The sequence below is a fragment of the Bolinopsis microptera genome, chromosome 10 (genome assembly GCF_026151205.1).
Source record: "Bolinopsis microptera isolate Bmic1 chromosome 10, MBARI_Bmic_1.0, whole genome shotgun sequence".
Classification (NCBI taxonomy): Eukaryota; Metazoa; Ctenophora; class Tentaculata; order Lobata; family Bolinopsidae; genus Bolinopsis; species Bolinopsis microptera.
In genome coordinates, this window is record NC_087081.1 from 8,258,681 (window position 1) to 8,273,945 (window position 15,265).

A 15,265-nucleotide genomic window follows, 5' to 3' on the forward strand; every position below is an offset into this window, starting at 1 on the left:
TTTCTTCACATGGTTGAGTAAAAATTCACAACAATTCACCATCACAGGTGTTGACGTAGACTCCTCATATCTTAAAAAGATAAAAGCAGACGAGATATGTCGGAGCTTATTAGCGACTCTCGTCATGAAGCGGATCAGATTCTTCTCGACGACAGCAAATGTACTAACATGACGGACCTAATAAGTGTTAGTTGATGGTAAGAGTGTAAGACACACAAGCTTTTGATCGAATGATTGTGCGTTTCATAGTACTTAGCGATTAGCCTTGTTTCACTGACAATCTAATGTTGGGGATATTTTTTGATTTTTCTGAGTTTGTTCACAATTATTCTCAAAAACCCAAGATAAGAATTGATCCTTTAAAGTATTTTTATCTTAGCTAATCTGTGATTTTGAATTTACACTAGCTCTTCTGAGGGAAAGACAAAAGTTCTAACTTTAATATCTCAGAACAATCCAGGGTATAGTTTAATTTCACACTTAACATGGACATTTACAGGTGTATTGTTAAAGTCGACCTAATGTATCATGCAGACACAGCACAAAACGCGGTTCCTTCGTCCACACAAGGTAAGAGAAAACAGCAGGCCAGGTAATGGCACCCTAAAACATGATTATTCAAATACTAACCAACGGGCGCCTTCTCAAATTAAACTGCTCATGATCCAACATTATGTAGAATTCAACTACTTCAAATCTTTGAGCACAGTGATTATAAAATGACATTTGGGTGGAAACAGGATTGAAATCAGCATAAAATAGTGTTTAAGTTATTATATAATCAATTAACTTTGTAACACTGGTAATTCACTTTATGACACTGGTGATTAACTTTAGTGACACTGGTAATTATTGATAAAATACTTGTTTGTTGTACTGGAACAAATTTGTACATTGATAATTTCAGGGCGCTTAAAGTTGAGTAACAAAGAACATCAACTACTGTGAAAAGACTGCATTCCAAAATGCAATAAACTAATGAGGCACTTCATCAGACTTCATGATGAGATAGGGAAACTAAAGGACATTTAAAGTTATATGTTTGAGCAGCGATGGACCGGACAATTTTGAGACAATTTTTAGGCCCTTCGAACTAAAAAATGTATAGAAGCAACATTTTAGATTAAATATAAAATTAAGGAACATTGAATTAGTGATAATTTCATTAGGAGATATTTTTATTTGAATTTGGTGAAACATAAAAAATTTAATCTTTAAATCAAATTAATTTTATGTTTTTGGGTTTGCGATTTCGTCCAACACACATGTTCTACACTCTATAAGTCTATAAGTCTATAGTCTACTGTGTACGAGTGTTTGTTTCCTGCGAGAGTAAACTTATTTCGTGGCCTGTCTCCAAATAATGTGTGTTTTATTTATTGCATGGAATTCTATTCCATTAATGGATGTAATAAAGTCATATCAAAAGTAAGAAATCACTCAAAAGATGAATCAGTGGTCAGTGCTGCAACTTATGAAATTTAACCGTTCAAGCACTTCATCTTCTCAAATCGACTGAAAAGAAAACTTAATGAAAACTTAATAATAATAAACAAAATTCACAAGAGCGCAGTTAATGTTTTTTGACCCGAATCTTTTGTAACGGTCATCTTAATAAGCGGAGTAGCAAACAATAATACACCCAAATAATGGCACAACAGATTATTGATACATAACACGCCTCTCTGTTAAAGGTCGAACTGTTTTATATCCACATAACAAAATGATATATTTATCATACATGGTCACAATTAGACGTCTCAACTGCCTATTACAAACCGAATTAACTTTTTTTCTGAATATTGGGATGCTTAAATTGCAGTTTGCTTAGGCGAGGTGTATTGCAATATTATGGTGACAGCTCCTTCATTATTATATGCCCGGATCTTATCTTTATCTTTATCTGAGATTCGTGTACCTCCAGATATTGCAAGTTGCAACGTCTATAAAGCTTGCTGCATTGTCTACCAAGAGTAGGTACCACGCCTTATTATTAACATGGTCGGTCTGAATATGGAAGTCCCACAATATCTTGACTTGATCGTGATAAAACGGTATTTCTCTCGGGCTTGCGGATACTTTGACTATGCGGCAATAATTTATTTGGCAGATCAATTGACGTAAGACACGTTAAATTGGTTGTTTAATAAATGGTATGTATAAACTGTACAATAAGAATATGGGCAAAAAACATGTCCCATAAAATAGTTTGTTCACTGATACTTTCATCCACTCATGTTCATTGTTCATACCGGCAAACCGTCTCAAGTCTGGAACCCACAACCATTATTTCACTTATAAGCTTGTAGATGAGCTGGGTCAAACATATCCATACTAACGGGTGATGACTAAAAAATTAGACTTTTTTCAAGGGTTAGTGTCGATAAAACTATTTTTGGTTCAAACCAATGAAACAGCGTTGTAAAGCGGGCAATTTTGAACAAGTATGGTCAATGACAAGCGCCCATGAGCCCATTTTGATTGGTTCAGGAGGGCTTCTTTCTTCAAGCTCAAAAATCCGTCTGTACAGTTGGGCCTAAAATCGTGTTGGCGCAGTCTCTTCTTTTGTGCCCTAGGGCCCATGTATGCTTGCTAGCTGCATATTCCGGGCATGTACATGTGTTGCCAGGACTCTAAACTTTCTCATATCAGTAGACCAAACAGATAATTGTTTCTGTAGATAGGATCCGACAACAAGAGTGCTGCAGCTCGCCCACTCACCTAGTCACTTGTTAGACTCCGCCACAGCCAAGCGACTAATAGTGAGGGGTTAAGGTACCATACGGGAATAACTCTCTCCAAAGATTTAACCACCGAGAACAGGTCCTAGCCAACTCCGACGTAGAATGTCACTTCTACGATCATGACAGTGAACTAACTTCCAAATCATTTGCTTGATCGTAAAATTGTATAAGTTTGACATTTTGCTTTGCCGTCAAAACTTCCAGTTTTGGTAGCAAAACCGTTAAAAAGTGAAAAATCTGATTGAAAAATGATTACTCAACAAATTTAATTGTTCTACTAGGACGCCATTACCATGAAAGAAATGGAAAGTGCCGTTTACGATGGGGTCCCAACAGTATAGCTTTAAATCTATTGAGACATGACAAGGATACTGATCTTGATCATTACCGTTATTATATATGGTTGTTTTGTTCATGGAAAGTGTCGCAGATGATTATCATGGTAAGATTTTATAGCAGTTTGATACCACACGATCTAGAATCCTACCCTCTTCATCTCAAGACAGTGTAGAATGCACGACAAAAATGTGTCTTCGATACGAATGAATTAGGTTATATTTTAATTTCTACCCGACCAGCTGAAAGCGTAACCCTATTGTGAAGTAAGGATTCTCACGACGTGTTAATCTTTATAAGAATAGATCAATTAACAACTACACTGTATTTATATTTATATTGATACTTCTCATCATACTTGACTTACTTGAATGGCGGGTAGTGTTCCCGAGATCCATTGACAACAGTTCTCCACAGCTTTCTGTCCTCCATCAGTCTAGCTATTTACTGGGCGGCACTCAACCTGTCCCCAGGTAATCTAGCTATCTCATATACTGACTTCAGCCCAGTATCTGCTTTTAGGTTATCTAGTAGTGTTAAATGAGGTCGCCCCCTGTTAGTATGCCCATGACTCGGCTTCCAGAGGATTAGTTTGTTCAGTGTCAGCTGCGGATGTCGAAGAGCATGACCTGCAAGTCTGAGCCTTCGTTGGGTTATCTTGGAGCTGACTTTGGGAAGTTCACCGTACAGGCTGTGGTTGCTGACATGGTCTCGATATTGATTGATGTTAAGGGCCATTCTTAACATTCGCGTATAGCAACCATCAACCATCTTCTCTAGTCTTTTCGTCATAGTCCAAGTCTCGGAACCGTACAAAAGCACCGACTCGACAAGTGCTGTAAACACTCTGATCTTGATAGACTTCCTAAGCTTAGAATTCCAAAGTTTTTTGAGTGTGTGGCATGCTCCCCATGCTCTTTCTTTCCAAACCCTGATATCACTCTCACTGTCTCTGATTCTAGAACCCAGGTAAGTGAAGTTTTCCACATTTTCTATTGTGCTGTTTTCCAGAGACTTGATGGTATCAGGATGCTCCATGTTCTGAGTAATGGATTTGGTTTTCCCTTCATTCATTCTAAGTCCCACTGTAGCAGTAACCCTTTCGGCCTTTCTACCTCTTGCATCAGCGACTCCGCCTCCTTTATAGTATCCGCTATCAGAATTCAGAGGAATGTCATCCGCAAAACCAATGTCCGATATCTTCTCCGCCTTGACTCTCCTTATCCAATAAGGCTTAATGGTAAATACTCATCATAGTCATCAGTAATAACATGGTCAGACATTAGAGGTATAATATGAAAAGAATGTTGCTAATATAGGATCAAAGGGAATAAACTTCGAAATCATTTGCTCGATCGTAAACATTTTTTAAGTTTGACATTTTGCTTTGCCGTCAAAACTTTCTATCCAGTTTTGGTACCAAAACTGTTAAAATGTGAAAATTATGATTGAAAAATGATTATTTAACATATTTTATTATTTTACTAGGATGCCATTACCATAAATAAAAAGAAATCGAGAGTGACGTTTATCTTGGACTCAATTACGATGGGGTTCTAAGTGATCTAACAGTACAGCTTTGCAGCTTTTCAGGAATGATAATGATACGTATCTTGATCATTACCGTTATGGTCGTTTTGTTCATGGAAAGTGTCGCAGATGATTATCATGGTAAGATTTTATAGCAGTTTGTATAATTTTTACAATTTAATTTAAACTCATTGAGGTGCATGGCAATACATTTACTGGTATCCTCGTAGTTTATAATGATACTTCAGGATGGAAATATGTAAAGAAAGATACAATGATACCACACGATCTAGAATCCTACCCTCTTCATCTCAAGACAGTCTCAAAAATACAGGATGGAGATTACATTAATGTGCTTATCGATCCAAGCAATCGGATTTCCTTGTCCTTATATTTCACACCTCTTGATGTTGAAATTTATCTTTTCGTGAATAATGAGAATTTGTGTGCATTTAGGAACTGGCATATTAATACCACAATAGATGGTGATTTTATAACTAACAGCACTGAGAATATCTGGTCAATACGAAAGACAAACATTTCACTAGACTTAGATGTGAATAGCATAACATTGTTCCGATACAATTTCTCGAAGATCGAACAGGAGTGTGTAAGTCTACAGTCGATAAATGTTGTGGGGATTTATTTCAGATCGTACTTCATTAAAACTATGAAAATCTAATTCCAGACCAGAAAATCCTAAAACAGAACAGTAATACACCCCAGAACATACATATTAATAATAAATATTCATTAATGCATTCCTGTCGACATTTTTATTTGTTAAGAGTTTAATTTTAAACTGGTCTAGAATTAGAAATTGCACTGTATGTATTCTTTTTCGAAGTACATACATACTAATTAGGGGTCGTTATTTTATGTAATCACTTTTTTGATAATTTGTACCTCGCCCCTTCTATAAATAAATTACACTAGCGTAATCATTTTGATTACGTGAAAATGTGAACGACCCCTTAACATGCTTAAGATCTGATAAACCACTTCAGTGAATGAAGGTAGAAAAACGTGAAATTACTGTGAAAAATATCCTTACCTCATTTTCTAGATCATAATCATAAACTTAATTTTATTATCTCAGATTACTCCGATTGTCAGGTGAAGGAAGTAGGCAATCCTCCATACTTGAAATTGGCATGCAAATATGACAACATTACTTGGTTCCGCTGCCCCTTCACTCATAACTACTATACAGTCGGTAAATTCGCTACGAGCGACAGTGGATGTGTTTCAACGGAATTTGACTCAGCATGTCCAAAGGACACACATTTTTATCAAGCGTGTGGACACAGTGATTGTACTGGATATCAAGTACTGGAGCATTCGACACTCTTCTGTTCAACGTATGTATGCGATAACAGAAACCATTCATCAATTTACCAACATGAACCTCAAGCAGGGAAAGTTAACGAGGCTGAATTTTCTTGCAATGGGAAATATGATTGCCTCAATACTAAAGTAGATGAGCAGTTAGATTGTCGGTTTGATGAGGAAGATCAGTATCAATGCAAGGACAACTCTAGTGTAAGAACTAGGAAGAAACTAGCAGCCTCAAAGACGTGTGACAACAAATGTAACTGTTACGATTGTGACGATGAAGCTCATTGTAATAGTTTTCACTATGGAGTTGAATGTGAACTGAAGGACGAAGGTTCTAATTGGGGTTACTACGACAGTGGAAGTTACGCAGCCCCAGGAATTATTTGTGATGGTTATGAACATTGCACTGACAGAAGCGACGAACAAAATTGTTCTCAATCAAATAAGACTTGCCATGACAGTCGGCACGGTCATGATGTTCGTTACTTGAAGGATAACCAAATCTGTGCAGTTCCCCGTGGTTTAGTAATCTGTTCAGATGGTAAAGACCAAGTAAACTGTTCAGACCCTCATAAAATAGCTATGTCTTGCTTATTGGCAGAATTTCCTACTAATATTTCAATATTTGCTGTCTGTAAAGACTACCCGTTGTGTGACGATGACTATAACAACAATTGTCTAGAACCAGAGGGAGGGTGTTCTGTCCACAAGAGCTTTTTCTGTGATGGAATAGCAGACTGTCCAGGAGGTTCTGACGAGAGTGAAGTATACTGCTCTCACATGTCCAGTTTCAACTGTACAAGAAGAGTAGCCAGATTGGAATCAAAGGGCAACAAAATCGTCCACCCCTTTCCTTTAAGCTGGGCGAATGATAATGAAATAGATTGCATGGACGGGAAGGATGAGAATGACACTTATTGGAAGGTGTGTGAGTTCGGATCGATTAAAGTGTTTATCGAAAAAGAAAGTCGCTGCATGGATGTAAAGAAATGTAGAAACCAAGAAGAGGGGTTTATAAGTCTAAAGAACCTGTGTGATAAAGTTGAAAGCTGTGGGGGAGAGAACGATATATGTGGAGTCTCTAGAGGCATTCAAACCACTTGGAACACTCTCATCGAACAAAAGGCTGCGGACACAAAAGTAGTATCGTATTGTTTGAAGGGGTTGATGAATCTTCAACGCTCTGCAAGCCTTTGCTTCTTGAGAGGGGTACCATCTCCAAACGCAGGGGACACTGCACAATTTGTGAGAAAAGGCGGCAAGTTAAATTTACCGAACAGAAAGTTTGACTGTAGGTTCGTATACGGTGAGATGTATGTTTATCTGGCTTGTTCCAATTCCTGCTTAGCATCCTCCACACCGTGTCCTTTGAGGACAATTCCTTCTGACACTTGTGTCAACAAGATGAATGAAAGAGTCTTCACAGTTACTGACTCCAACAATCTTACAGTTTCTCTGAGAAAACAGAGGGAGTTTCACAATGAAATTTACCCGTGTGACAATAAGAACTGTGTGCTGTACAACGAAGTTTGCAATCTAGTTGATGATTGTGGGGATGGAAGTGATGAAGTTAACTGCACTAATCACTTCTACTGCCCAAAATATAAAGAGTACATACCGCTTACCTCCAAATGTGATGGTCAGGTTGATTGCAGAGATTTCTACGACGAGTGTAACCATGACTGTGTCACTACACAGAGGTACATATTCGGCAACAATATTTTGAGAGTCATGTCGTGGTTAATGGGAATTCTTGCTATATTGTTTAATGGTTTCAACATCGTTCATTCTATACTTGAAACAAGAACAAGAGAGACGTTTGGAGGTCTGATGAACAAATGTTTTATCATTCTCATAAGTTTGGGAGACTTCATTATGGGAATATATTTGGTGGTGATAGCTTGTGTGGATCAACAGTTTGGCGGAAGATATTGTGAATCTAAGTACATCTGGATGTCCTCACAATGGTGCTCACTACTTGGAATTATGAGCACATTTGCAACTCAGATCTCACTCTTTTCGATGACAGGTCTGAGTCTGTTCCGAATCTGGACAATTGGAGATATAATTCAACGTGACAGATCCTCAGCCAAGTCAAAATTACAGCTGATTCTAACGATATCATCAATATCATTTTTATCAGCTGCTCTGGCATGCATACCGGTGTTGACTCAATTGGAGGACTTTTTCGTAAACGGACTCTACTACCACGACAACCCTCTTTTCACTGCGTCCGTATCGAAAGATATCCACCGCCAGATATTCCGCAGCAATTATGGATACATGAAGGACACTGATATGTCGTGGAAGCTGATCCGCTCAATCGTAAGGGACATGTTTACATCTGAATATGGAGGTAAGTTATATTTGAACAGGATAAAATTCAATTTTACCTAATTTAGATTACTCAAATTAGTGAAAACGATTTTGACTTTTGTAAGCAAAGAAGAAACAAATAAGTTGAAAAATATACTAACCGGTAGCATTTCAGGAATAGAAGGAAAAGCAATCCATTTCTACGGAAATGATGGAGTCTGTATTTTTAAGTACTTGGTGACAAAAGAAGACCCTCAAAAGTGGTACAGTTTAACAATTCTGGCAATCAACTTCGTCTGTTTTGTCATCATATCGGTATGCTATATATTTATAACTGCCAGAGTTGTCCGCTCATCAAAGAATACCTCGAGAAACGACAACACCCAACACACAAGGGACATCCAGTTGAAAATCAGTGCCATCATCTTTACTGACTTTATGTGCTGGATACCACTGACCGTCGTTTGCTTCCTGCACTACGGAGATATCATCAACGCCACCAAATGGTATCCCTACTTCTCAATCGCACTGCTACCGATCAACTCCGTAATAAACCCACTGCTTTACAACGGGGATCTAGCAAAGATGTTGATTGGTCCTGTCAGAGTTTTAAACAGATATATACAGGAAACGAAAGCTAGATGGACAACTAGAAGTAGACGAAGAAAAGTGCAAGATACAAGCAGAGATAATTCGGAGAAACTAAACCCTCTCCCCACCTCTACTTGTGCAATAAGTAAACTATAAAAGCACCTGACCTCTCGAACAAGGCTAGAAATTTAACAGGAGCAAGTAAAATCGGGTATCGTGAACCAGCCTTTTTTCTCTTTTTTTGAGAGGCTTGACCTGGATGGCCCACGAAAAGATAACATGAAGATGCTCTGCCTGCCTCTGGGGTATGGTAACTCTGAAGAAGGTTACCAGAGTTATTCAAGTGAACCAGCCTGCTATTCTATCTTAAAATCTTAATTGACTTGATAAAGTTTTGCATTTTGTGGGAGGAACCGTTTGACACGTGCACTAAATTTACCTCTCTATCTATTTTGTTTTATTCTTAGCCTGCAGAATTATAAAACCTTGTGTGGAATCGTTTTATTTTTCCACCTGATCAAAAGTGTTGTAGATTTTGTTGAATAAGTTCGGTGATTTTTGATTTAATTTCTTTTATCATCATCGTTTAACTTTTTGAAAGACACAAATTCGATGAAAATCTAAAATTTTATAAAAATATATTTTGGACGAGGTTTATTTCAGCAAAATTGAAATACAAAATATAAATGACGTCCTGGGATTGTTTATTGAACTAATACTTCCGTCACCCAAAATTTAAAGCATAGTTTCAATTGACAGTGTTATGAATATGTACACTAATGACTAAGATCGTGCTAGAATTGAGAAGGCCTTAAAGCAAGCTTCCACATGACCGGACCTTTATGAAGCTTTAATTGTGAAGTATAATAATTATACTATATTATTAATCAACTATATACAGCAAACACAAGATAATAGAAATTAAATCATAAAATCGAGTGGCCGAGTAGTCTCGACTCACCCATAACTTCTCCAAAGACGTCTATCATGAGCTTTGTACACTAAATCGTTGAAATTACTTAAATTAAATCTTTTATTTACAATCACAATAATTTGTTTTGTCATAATGTCTTTTAATAATAAATCAAATAAATTTGAACGAGGTCTGCCCCTCCTTCCTTTGTAGTCAAAACATCCTAAACATGCAAATCTGAATGATAAGAAGGCGGGAGTGTCATCACCGCTTCTGAGAACGTGCCCAAGCATCTTCCATCGTGCTTTCTTGATCCTTTCAGTAAGGGGACTGACATTACATCTCTTATATAAGTTCTCGTTACTGATAACCGTAGGCCAATAGGTGTTGATTATCTGTCTCAGATGCTTCCTTTGAAGAACGTCGACAGATGCCATTACGGTTTCAGGAGCAGCCCAGCTGCTACAGTTATACAACAACACTGAAGTGACAAGAGCTTCGTACAGCTTCAGCTTTCTACTCTCACTGATCTGAACAGAACTATTCAACCAGACTTTCTTGTAGGTGTAGAAGGCAACATTGGCTTTGTTGCGTCTGTTGACAATATCTCTTTCTGAACAGAGCTTTGATCCTAATAGCACTGACTCTCGCCACTCTTCATCTCCTCTAATTTTATTGCCATGGGCATCTAAAGCATCTGTATCTGCCAAATACACTCTTGTAAACACCGTCTTTGATTCGTTAACAAAGAGACTCCAATCCTTTAGTATATCACTGGCAATCTCTAGTATCTTCACCAGGCTCTGACCATCTTCACTCAGAAGCTCAGCATCGTCAGCATAGGCGGACTCTAACGGGAGGCCTCTATCAGAGACTGGGGGGTTCGGCCTAGGAATCGTGACACTGATCACGGCTCTGATGTGATTCAGGGCACCGGCAAGGGTCAATGTAAACACTTTACCTGCCAGACTGTCTCCCTGGTAAGCGCCAATATTAATCACAAATTCACCAGACTCAGATCTGTTGACCGTCACCTTGAGCTTTGTATTTGAGAGGAGGTACTGAACTAGGCGAATGTCGTCTCTAGAGCATCCTGCATCAATAAGGAGGTTGATGATGGTCTGTCTGCGGATAGTATTAAACGCAGCGGTCATGTCAATGTTGATTTTACTATACTCAAACTCGCGCCTGGTAACCACTGATGTCAACATTCTCTGAGACCATACCAGGTCAGCACAACTGCGACCCTGCTTGTATGCCGCCTGCCAAGGTCCAGTGTACATATCAACGTGGTAATTGATTCTGTTCAAGGCTACGAGGGATAGGACTTTTCTAGTTCCATTTAGCAATGTGAGGGGCCGGATAGACTTTATCGGACCTCGGGGTTTTCCTGGCTTCTGAAGGGGTGTCAGGATACCTTCTCCAATAGCTGGGATGTATGTGTTGGTCTCAAAGGAGAGATTATAGATCCTAGCCAACTCACAGTGGAGGGGATATCCAGCAGCTTTCATTAGCTCATTAGGTATACCGTCAGGGCCACACGCTCTACCGGATTTCAGCTTCATAACAGCACGGCCAACTTCTTCAGGTGTTATGGGACAGAGGAGGCTTCCAGGAGGGTCTATGAATGCTGGGAGGTGGGGTTCATCTTTGTCATTGAACTCATTATTAAAGTATTCTTTAAAGGATGAGGGGACCTTAGAATTTACTTCCAAATATTCGCGTTTAAGTCCTGTGAAAGTGTGTAGAATCAAAAAATACGCCGGACTGTGAAATCGATAATTCGTGCAATATCACGCCGCGCTCCTATTGGCTGATAGCAATTTTGGGCTGTGACGTCACTTATGTGTTAAGACCAACGTGCGCGCGCACCCTTTGCTCGTGTCAACATTTTGTTCTGTTCTGTTTTAATTGCGTCGTGTTACCTTTGGCGTTTGCGAGAGCGGTATCTTTGGTTGCACTGAATTAGTCTAAGTTACGAATAATTCTCTTTAATAATAATAGTTAAATGTAACTCAGAAAGGCTTTCTTGTAGTTGTAGTAGGTATTTCTAATTCTATTTATAAATAGCTAAGATAAGTAGCATCCGCTAACTAAACCACAAACTGCTATTTTGTTTTGACTTGTTTGAAACCCGATATGGACACAATTAAAAAGAATGTATGATGTAGTAGAAGACATTTTACTAGCTGGCCCTTGGCGCCTCTAGTCCTATCTGAGTACGCACGTGCGGTTTGACACTGCGCGTGTACCGGCCTTTAGTTGTACACTCATTTATAATTTACCGTTTTAGTTTGCTGTGACTTGAGTGTAAAGCGTAACGAATGTGGATGTGTTCGTCTGCTATGCTTGGTATAATATTGCTTGGTGTAATAGTTGAAAATCTTGCTTACGTTATAAGTAGTGTCACATAGTGAGTTAGAACTTAAAAGCTTGGTGCTTGTCCAACTGGAATGAAGACATGCATTTCATACCTACCCGATCCATTTTTATTAGGACCGTGTTGTGTTGATATGACATGTTGATATATCAACTGTGGTACGAAACAGGGAGTTGCTAGGTGTTACGTTGGGAGCTATAAATATACATAATTTACATGCCTTTCTGTGTGACTTCAATCTTATTCCAGGTGTATCTCGGCTCATGGTTATCGTAGGGTGATAATTCTTTTTTCAACCGGTCATAAAAAGTCTCTTCTCCATTGGTTATAGGCTCGTTAGTATCGTAAATCGTTAACTTATTCTTAATTATTAATTTAGTCGGCCCGCACGCTCATTTTACCTGTATTTCTATATGCGCGGATCAGAGCAACTCACATAATTGACGTCACAGGTTCAAATTGTTCTGGCTGGATATCTCGGCGCGCGAATGAAATACAACTTTGCGGATTTCACTAAAGTGGTTTATACGATTAATGTAATAAAAGGATTTGCACGAGAAAAAAACTTTTTCTTAGGTCCCCTCATCCTTTAATAGCTTCTGCTTTTAATGAGTCAGAACCTAAGGTGTTCCCGTCTGCATCGTGGACAGTCACTCCGTCTTTCTTCATCCTACACTGGGCCAAAGTTCTATTCGCTTCAAACATGCTTCTGCAGCTGTCGGTGTTGTTGATGACATCTACTAGGGCGTTAGCAGTGGCCTCATTGATGGATTTCAACCTCTTTTTGATGGTACGTTTGAGATGGTTGATTCTTTTTCTGAGGTCACTCCTGTCGCTTATCCCTGTGAGACTACATTCTTGCTGAAGGGACTTTCTCTCTGCTGAAAGTTTAACGACAGTTGGATCGTCGCTGTACTGATGAGGCTTCCCCGGGGGCACTTTACCAACCACCTGGACGGCACATTTACTCAATATACCAAATATATCAGAATTTTCAGAAATAGCATTATTAGTTAAAACTCTACAATCAATATTACTTTTAAAGGAATCAAAAAATTTAGACTTAATATCAGAATCATTAAGGCGATTGACATCAAACCTTATTTTGTCAGACCTGGGCCGCTTATGTACAATGTATTCACAACCAAGTTTAAAACGTGCGACCACAGGTTTATGGTCAGATTTCACAAAATCACCGCAAAAAGAGCGGGAGTCTGTTAAACAGACTTTAAAGTTAGTACGACATAAAATATAATCAATTTGTTTAAAATAGTTCACAGTGTCTTTTGAACCCTTGGGTCTACCCTTGGGAACACATCTAGCCTTCCAGGTGGTAATATGCTTCGCTCTGTGTTGGAATGCAGTATTGCACGCAAACAGACCATTATCAACAATAAAGTCCAGTAGGAACTCACCGTTCCTGTTTCTCAGACCATTACCGAACTGACCAATATGATTATTAAGGCCAGCATCATACTCTTTCCTACTGCATCTCCCAAGACGGGCGTTAAAATCTCCAGCAACAAACAAATCGAATCGAGCTGGGATATTGATAGCAGTTTTCAGATCATTGAAATATGATTGTAACAATGGGGAGTTACCTGTGACCCTACTGATGTCATCATCGACAATCTTCTTGGTTGGTCCGTACACGTTAACAATCCTGATCATACGATGAGATCCGTTGTGTTCTGTGAGTCTTATATCAATGAAAGCCACTCTGTTACTAAGTGATCTCCATGCAACAATAGAAGGTACAAGGGCTGGGCAGATTAGAAAACCGAGACCATAATGATACCAATTGTCTGATTGGGCTAGTGTTACAAGTTTGTGACCGTCAATAATTGTTTCCTCGAAGTCTCGGCATTTTGTCTCTTGGAGACACACTACATCAAAATGATAACGTTTAGCGTCACTTACTAAATGTTCTCTCCTAAGAATGTTACTTTTAATACCATTGAGGTTCCAACTTGAAATGTTCAGAGTCGAAGACATCGGCATAAGGAGAAGTAAGGTGAGCAAAGGTAGACTTCTAGCGAGCACGTCTGTTACAACTGCCATTCTGCTAGCGGGGGGCGTCACTCCATTCCATCCTGACTGAAATATACTATATATTATTTGAAAAAACCCTTGTTAGCTAACCACTGACAAGAGTAAGACTCTTCGACCAGGAATTTACTTCGTTTACAGGAAACACTGACATAGACCTAGAAGGAGCGAGCGAGATGGCTAGTGACCGCAAACTTTGGAGGGAGATGATACGTCGAAAACGGGAGTTTATTGGTGCAGGCCACTCGAATGATTGAGGAGACCTAATCAAGTACAAGTAAGTAAGTTTAGTTGTGCTGTTTGCGATAGCGCTGGCCTGTATCGTCGACACAAGCGACACAAGCGACACAAGCGACACAAGCGACACAAGCGATAGTAGTGGTAATAGTGGTAATAGTGGGTACCGTAATGTTGCACCAGGAGGGTACGCACAAGCGAGCAACTATGTTAAAGATCAGTCAGTTTACAAAATAAACTGTAATCAAACCTATGGTGAGAACATTTTTTACGTTCAATTACCTAGGTGAACTTAACAAAACATTTATTATCAAACAGATCTTGTACTGTGCTAACGGCATTAAAAGCTGATCAGATTTATTTTTCAACCGTAAGACAGTAAAATAAATATAAATTGGCCTCTCCAGGAAACGAGGTATTGATAAAGCAAAAGAAGGAAATGTTATCACTGTGTGAAGTACAGGTGATGGTATCAGAATAAGGGTGGGCGACAATTGACCCCCCGACAATTGACCCCCCGACAATTGACCCCCCGACAATTGACCCCCCGACAATTGACCCCCCGACAATATAATTTAATACAATTGACCCTGACCCTGTCCCTGACCCTGACCCTGACCCTGACCCTGACCCTGACCCTGACCCTGACCCTGACCCTGACCCTGACCCTGACCCTGACCCTGACCCTGACCCTGACCCTGACCCTGACCCTGACCCTGACCCTGACCCTGACCCTGACCCTGACCCTGACCCTGACCCTGACCCTGACCCTGACCCTGACCCTGACCCTGACCCTGACCCTGACCCTGACCCTGACCCTGACCCTGACCC